Source organism: Eptatretus burgeri, chromosome 5 (assembly GCF_056783735.1).
Source record: "Eptatretus burgeri isolate ZD-2024b chromosome 5, Ebu_testis_v1, whole genome shotgun sequence".
Classification (NCBI taxonomy): domain Eukaryota; kingdom Metazoa; phylum Chordata; class Myxini; order Myxiniformes; family Myxinidae; genus Eptatretus; species Eptatretus burgeri.
This window is the reverse complement of record NC_140965.1, coordinates 40,084,085-40,093,027: the sequence shown is the minus strand read 5'-3', so window position 1 is coordinate 40,093,027 and position 8,943 is coordinate 40,084,085.

The window sequence follows — 8,943 nt, the reverse complement described above, 5'->3', positions numbered from 1 at the left end:
ACGTAATGTAAAAATATGTAAACAGGATAGTTAAAAACAGCTCGCTGATCAAAAATAACACCACACTCAAAGAACCAGCGTGGTGACAAGTCAATAAATCTTGGGTCTTGGGTCCGTCCTGCTTCCACCGTCATCGATTCGATTACCTGGACAGCCCTCGTCTGTTTGCCGTCTCCTCCATCCTCTGCCACAACATGGCTCATCTTCAAGATGGTCAAGCAGCAGCCTCACCCTCTCTGCAGAACTTGATGGAATTAGGAGCTGGTCTAACACTCGGAATGTCTTTCAAATCCGGAAAATCTCAACGTCTCTCTGAAAAGACCCTCCGGCAAACCCTCCCTTGACAAACGGTTTGAGGTTCGATTGCTAAAACGTTTGGGCCTCAACATCACCCATGATCTCTTGGACAAATCAGAGTTGGCCTCCAAACCCAGCAGTTACCGGGCATCCTCCATTGTGCAGTGGCTTTCTTTAACAAGTCTGAACTTCTAACAATGTGCAAGGCCTTCCTCCACAGTTCTATGGTGTACTGCCGACACCCTTGCCTCATCCATACGATCAAAGTGAAATTGCATAGGCCTATTTGTTTGTTACTTGCAAAATTGAAGATACCCCAAGGACCCAAAAGACTCTTAAAGACCCCTTTTACCTTTAAAAGCCTTTCAACACCTAAGACACCTTTAGATCCCTTGACCCGTTTGACCTTTCATACCCTTGAGACCCCTAGAACCTTTCAACTTTCACACTCCTTACATCCTTCAGACAGATTAGACAGCTTGGACCCTTGACCATTTCGATTTTAGAGCTTCAGACCATTTGGACCTTTTTAGAATACAAATAAATATATCACCGATATTACAAATAAATGTTTGTATTATTATTGGTGTAAATCTTGGCAACACAGCAAGCAAGTCAAGTAGTAATTATCCTGAGTTAAAACAAGCCTGTGCTTTCGGAGCGACGTGGTGAGGTGAGCGTAGTGAGCCCATCCACACTGTCACTATATATAAAACTGAAAAACCGGGTGGACAGTGAACCCTCGTCAAGCTGAAATCTTGGTTGACCCCTGTGAGTATGTCCATTAATTACTTACCATTTGAACGTGAGTTGGGCTGTGAGATGCCTATTCATTTCTTATTATGGGACCTTGACTACGTCTATTAATTAAGGACTATTGGAACATATCTTAGACATGTGGACCTTTATAGACCAATACACCTTTTAGACCATTTTTTTAATCTTTTAAGATTATTTCTACCCTTTAAAGCCTGGATCAGAAGTTACCAAACCCAGGGTTGCGACCCGAACTTGGGTGGTGAGGGCCTTCTGATGGGTTGTGTGGAGCCTTTGTGGAGAGAGAGACAGAGGAGGCAGGTGTAGGGTGAGGAGGGAAGAGTGGAGTTAGGGGGGAGTGGGGCAGCGACATCTCACCAAACATGCCGCATGATCTTCCAGTGATATACCGGATTCAAAAGTTAGCAGGCAGCTTCCAAACTTCACAAATTTGAGGGGGGGGGGGGAGGGGGAAAACAAAAGCGTTTTCTCTGACAATTTTTATGGTCGGTACTGGTACCATTTTGGTTGTGAGGTGAATGTGATTTCAAATTTTGGATCACACACCAAAAAAAGTTTGGGAGCCTGAGATCTGAGAAAGATCAAGACCCGTAAGATCCCAAATACTCTTTTGATCCATCAGTAAGACCCTTTAGACCAGTGTTTCTCAAGGTGGGGCGTGGCAATATTGTTGTGGGCCGGGGTTCGGTGGCGTTAAACGTGGATCGTGGTCGCCAATATTTCGACGGCGTGGGGTAGAGTTAATTGCCCAATTTCAATATACCTAAAGACCCACGTCTTCCAACTAGAGGGAAAAACCACACCCTCGACCGACTTTGTCCGAATCGAGTCGCTATCACAGACTCGGATCCGGCGTAACCGAGCGGAAGTTACCAAAGCCGCGCCAGACCAAATGAACAATTTACGGCAGAACGGCCTTACTAATTCTCACACCCGCACCGTACTAGGCCATTGAAGGAAAGCACAGAAAACGAGCTGGTACATTTAACAGGGGTTTATTTATAGCAATAATCGGGGAGGGGGAGCACACAAAGAGCAGAGTTATCACAAATAAAGAAATGTAATGTACAAGCAAATGAAAGCACTTATACAATTCTACTTGCAGATGGGGCCCAAGGACACACACACACACACTAAACTGGACCCCGTGGGTCTATTCGGTAGGGCCGGGCCGGGGTACCTGTCCCGCCTCGTGCGGTCACACCGACTGGAACCCATGACCAGAAGTCCATGGCCCACGACCCTGGCTGCTCGAGCACCACCACACTGTTCGGTCACCACCACCACCACGGTGAGCCACCGCAAAGGACTGCACCCCTCGAACCACAATCCTGCAGAACACCAATCGAGACCAAGACCGCCGACCACTATCGCCACGATTCTGCAGCCCACACTAGTCCTGACCACCACTCTTCTCTTCTTGAGGTGGGAGGGGTTTCTTTTTCTCGCCACTCACCTCCTGATTGGACGGTCAGTTGTCAGGCGACTCGTAGCGGCCCTTCATTGGTCGGGCCGAACACTCCATCTGGCTAAGGCGGAGCCAGCCCTGAGGTGACGAAACCTCCGCTCACGTCCGTGGTCCTGAACACGTGCGTAATGGCGACCGGGTCGAGCAAGGGTGGCATCGCCGTTGTTGTTGTTGTTGTTGTTTTGGTTGTTGTTGAGGATGTAATAAACCTGACTGTAAAATAACTCTTAGTGCACACATGTAACTCCCATTAGACAGGAGGGATTCGAACTATAAACACATACTTATCGAAATAACTAAACTTTGGGTCAACTGTATGTGCAAATGCGAATGTTTTCCAGATTCGTAACAATATTTTGGTGGGACATGAGGATTCAGAATTAATGAATCAATATATGATCGCTTTCATAGCTTTGCACTTTTAAATTTTCAAAAGTTTGAAGCTGCGACTGATGCCTCATCGCATCATAACTAAAAACTGCTTCACCGCGCCCTTGTTAGCCAATGCGCCGGTAAGGCGTGTCCTTGATCAATTCAACGCTGTTACGTCACCATGACTTGCTTTTCGTCAAGGCGAATTCCTTATATGTAGTATATACTGTGGTGTCTCTAATCATGGTGGGGCGTACGATATTTTTGAAAATCAGTGGGGCGTGGGACAAAAAAAGGTTGAGAAACACTGCTTCAGACCCTCAGACAATTTCAACCCGAGCTGTAATATATATATATATATACATATATATATACATATATATATACATATATATATATATATATATATATATATATATACATATATATATACATATATATATACATATATACATATATATATATACATATACATATATATATATACATATACATATATATATACATATATATATATACACATATACATATATATATACATATATATATATACATATATATATATACATATACATATATATATATATATATATATATATACATATATATATACATATATATATACATATATATATATATACATATTTGTTCATAAATGCTTCAAAAACTACAAAAGATTTGAACCAGATTTTGCATGTTGACTAAGTGTACCCCATGTATGGTTTCTGTCTGGCTAGCATATCCAGAGAATGGCGTTCAGGGTGTGGGGAAGACCCCAATTCTCTTTATGTGAATGTGTATCATATAGCACCACCTGGTGGTAACCAGTACAGTATTACAACTCTTATCGCATAAGACATGAGAGCCCTTTGTCCGTATGTCTGTGGCCATTTTTCTCAGAGATGACTGAACGTATCTTCGTTTTTTTTTCAATCACTGTCGTGCCTCAGCCTTTGTAGTTATGGGAATGGTAATATTAAATGATCCCCGACCACAATCGTTAGGGGGTGTAGGGAAGTGTGTTGGGCTCCCAAGAGATATATATATATATATATATATATATATATTATATATATATATATATATACACATTGTTGCGAATTCGCGCCCGCCGGCGTGCGAGCGGCCACGTAACTCGAATCGCGGCACGTCGCCCACCGGACGGACAATTCCGTTGTGACCCTCTCGGACTAGCGCCGGGAACTAGTCATGGGTGGGCCTTTCGGCCTCACCACGATCGTGCCAATCGGCCCCCCGCGTGGGATAGGGTTGTTCGCCAAATTCGACCTACCTAAGTACCCACACGGAGGGTAGACCAGGCGATCGCACCTCGCCGCAGGTCGACCCCGGACACGGGCCACTTAAGCGACCCGTTCCGTACTATCGGGATAACCGAGCGGTGCTATCGTCAACCTCGACGGTTCCGATTAATTATCGGGCGTATTTAGCCCACGACCAACCCTTTACGTGAAGTAAGATGGAGATTCAATTAAAGAAAACACGAAGCGAAACGGGAAAAACAGTTCAACATTATTCACATTTATTCCGCGGCACACGGAAAGCACACATATACAATTACAACAATTATGCACCAAAAGCAATTGCAACGAAAGAAACACAACAATGCAGAGATACTACCGACTACGCGAGCACACGGCAACACTTACACAGTTTTACTTTACAGACGGCGCCGACAACACATATACTCAAAGCAAAAGAAAAGGGCCACCCTGAACGACAAGGGGGCAGACGTGGTCTTTGGGCGCGAGACCAGGCGGAGCCTACCCGTCTTGTGATGAGCCGCAAATGTCGCGGCGGTGCCCCGACTCCGCGCTCCTCCGCGGGTTTCGTTGGCACTGCTTGGAATGGGGTGGGAACGGGGCCCCCTTTCCGCACTATCTCAGCGCGGGGGGGGGGGGGTAAGGGGGGAATTGTTGATGCTCTGGGGAAAGAGGATAGCTGGCTTGCTTGGGTCCCGCGACGAGCGACTCCACTGCGACCTCGACCGCGCTCCCGGCTTCACCTCTCTGCAGCTCCCCGACAGACTCTGACTCCGACAGACTGACTCTCCTCCAGACCCGTCTTGACTGCTGCTGCCACACTCTGCCGCTGCCACACTTCGCCGCCGCCACACCTCTCCAACTCCCCCGAGCCCAAAACTGACTGAATTCGCCCCGCACTCGGCGCTTTATATTAAGGCAGGATCCCATATTCAAATTTCCGGATCAGGATGAGCTCGGGGGCGGAGCCACGCTCGCCCATTGGACAGAGGAAAAGTGGGCGTGAACCTCCCCTGATCCTCGAATTTGCATATATTGATTCTACTCCGACGCGCCTGGAGGCGGGGCCAAATCGCCCCGCGCTTGCTGATCGGACGGATCAGAAGTGGGCGTGTATCATTCCTGATCCGACTTTTCCTCGGAAAGGCCGCTTTTTGCACCCGCGGCTCAGCGCGCGTCCCGCACGAGGCCAGGACAGCCTGACGCTCGGCGTTCACAAGTGGTGCGGGAATGGCCGCAGAAGGAGAGGCGAAGGTGGTGGAGGTTCTAAAGTGGCGGTGCCTGGCCACGGTGACGCTTGGAATGGCGGTGATGCGATGTTTGCGGTAGCGAGCTGTGAAGGTAAAGGTCGTGGCTGTTGGCGTTGTTGTGAAGCGGCGTTGCGGTTGGTGGTTGTTGTGTGATGGCGGTTGAGACGTGGTTGGTTCAAAATAAAGATAGAACAGAAAAACGGCTATCTTAAAGGGTCGCAGCCCGAATGAATGACATTTATTCCCTCTAAACAACGGGTTTGGGGCTAACTACACATGTACTTACAGAGATATCTCACCTACGGGACCTGAATGGTGGTTTGCGAATTTCCTCAACCACAACAATATATATATATATATATATATACATATATATATATATATATATATATACATATATATATATACATATATATATATATATATACATATATATATATATATATACATATATATATATATATATATATATATATATATATATATATATATATATATACATATATATACATATATACATATATATATATATATACATATATACATATATATATATATATACATATATATATATATATATATATATATATATATATATATATATACATATATACATATATATATATATATACATATATATATATATATATATATATATATATATATATATATATATATATATATATATATATATATATATATATATATATAAATTGATTTCTCAAAACATCAACAAGGTTAGAACAGCACTGACCAATATCAGGTACCCATGGTAGTACTGTATAAAGAAAGTTCATACAACTTGATAAAGTGCATCGTGATGATGATGCTGAAATCTGAGAGAATGATTCGAAATTTTGAAAATGTTTCATTTCTCATTTTAATACGAGTGGACTTTCAAACCAAACCATCCAACAGTTTGCATAGCAGAAAAGAGGAAATTATTTTTGCTCACACCATATATAAGCAGCAAAGATGTTTGATGAAGGTGATGTTAGCAAAAATTCCAAGCAAATGGAAGATGACCTTTGGAAAATTAGAGTGAATACAGCAGATGATGTTCGTGAAGCACAACATGTTGTCTTTCGATAAAATTAATCAGCAAAGCGAAGGGTAAAAATGCCTAGTACTTTTATACTTCCTCTTTTTGATGCAGAAGTCAAGGCCCGAAAATAATTTGAATTTCCCATGACAAAACCAATTCTCCCAGCCTGTTCCACCCACATGGCAGCAGTTGATGGGGCTTGTTTCCTACCACATTCCTCGTCTTGCAGCCTCTGGATGCACGTGTTCAACCAGCAAGTTTCAAAATCCAGGGTCACTTCTCCCTTCCACTCATTTGTTCCTCTTATGCCTGTGGAACCAACTTCAGTCTGTCCAAGCTCATTCTTCCTTCCAAGGTGGATGTTCACCTCAGGTAAATCACCTCCATCCATATCTTATCTTTTCTATATCCTTGTTAAACCATCCTGAACACACACCTTCCTTTCGACGACCTTCCCCCCACAACCCACAAATCTTTAGTTGCTCATCGATATATAATGGATGTCCAGCCACAAACGCACGTGACTATACAGTTCTTAATTACACATAGTTTGATCATCAGTTGCACTTTGACTACATCTATTAATTGCACATACTATTGGACTGTACCTTTTAAACCCTTTTGACTGCTGAGACCTCAAATACCTCATAAGACCACTTAAACCCTTAAGACCCCTAATACCTTTACGACCCTTTCAACACTATGGACCCCAAAGACATTTACATCCTTTTGAGATCATACTCTTTAGAGTTTAGCAATCTAGAACATTTTATATGCACAAAACACAAACATCTATTGTCTTCTTGTAAAACACAGACTATCGGTATACTTGTTTCAGCAAGTAAAAAACTATCCACCCAAAGGGTGGGTACTCTGCAAATTATACTAACGTGAGTTCCCTTACGATGAACTTTGACAGAGGCCATGAGGCACAAAGCCTGTGCGATTATTACCAACTTATGGGTGTTTGTCCATGCTTTTAAATGCAGAGCATCAAGCAACGAAGCAGCACGTACCATTTAAAAAAAAGTCTTTGGTACGACTGGGCTAAGGTTAGAACCACCGACCTCCCAGACTCAGAACAGATGCTTTAACCATTATGCCACCGAGATTAATCCCCAGCTTTCCCTTCCATTTGTGTCAACCCCTTATTTGGTGGTCAAGCTTGGATTCAGCATTCTTCTTAAAAAAAAAAAATTCTTCATATGTGTCCCTCTGTCCTGCTATCGAAGAATTGACTTTCCACTGCGTTTATAGCTGTTCCACAACAATATGAAAAAAAAGAAGAAAAAAAAAAAAAAGGAGGCCTTTGGAAACTGCCAGAGGTTAAAAAAAACAAAGTTTAGGTTTCCAAAAACTGAAAAATAATGTAAATTTCAGAGTTGTTAAAAAAGGCCCTTTTCAGGGAACAAGTAATGAGTTAGCAACTACAGCAGTTCTGCAGCAATGGAAGTAAATTAAGCTTTGAAAGTTGATGCAAACAATTCCTATAGATGTCCCAACTTTCGTTGATTAGTTACAAACCCTCTGTATAAAAAGCAGTGGTGGAACAGACTGTTGCTGCAACCTCTGAAGCATTAGTTGGACAATATTGCACTGCAGGAAGTAGTATATTGCTGTCATAATGGTGAGAAAAAAAAAATTAACAAAGGAAGACAGACAGAGCATTATAACCCTTAAAAGTGTAGGTCTTTCCTTTCAAGAAATTGCAAAGAAGCCAAGGTGTCAGTGAGTACAGTTTCCTACACCATCAAAAGGCACTTGGAAACTGGAGGAAACTCTGACAGGAAGAGGTCTGGCAGACCCAAAGCCACAACACAACCAGAAGAAAAGTTTCTGAGAGTCAACCGCTTGCACAATCGGTGGCTCACAGGACAGCAGCTTCAAGCACAGCTTAACACTGGTCGAAGTAAGGAAGTCTCAGTTTCAACTGTGAAGAGAAGACTTTGAGCTGCAGGTTTGACAGGTCGAGTGGCACAAAGAAAAAGAGCCTTGCCTGGGCCATGACGCCCAGCCAGTGGACTACTGAAAACTGGAAGGTCTTATGGACCAATGAATCAAAATTTGAAATCTTCGGTTCATCATGCAGTTTTTGTACGCCGTCGAGGAGGCAAAAGAATGGTTTCTCAGTATGTGACACAAACTGTCAAACATGGAGGAAGCGTGATGATCTGGGGCTCTTTTGCTGGATCCAGAGTTGGCGACTTGCACAGAGTGACTGGCACCCTGAACCAAAAGGGCTACCACAGCATTTTGCAGCACCATGCAATACCCTCTGGTCTACACCCAGTTGGTCAGAGCTTCATCCTACAGCAAGATAACGACCAAAAACATACCTCCAGGCTATGTAAGAACTACCTAAGAAGAAAAGAACAAGACTGTAGGCTCCAAATCATGGAATGGCCGGCACAGTCTCCAGACGTAAACCCCATCGAGCTGGTTTGGGATGAACTG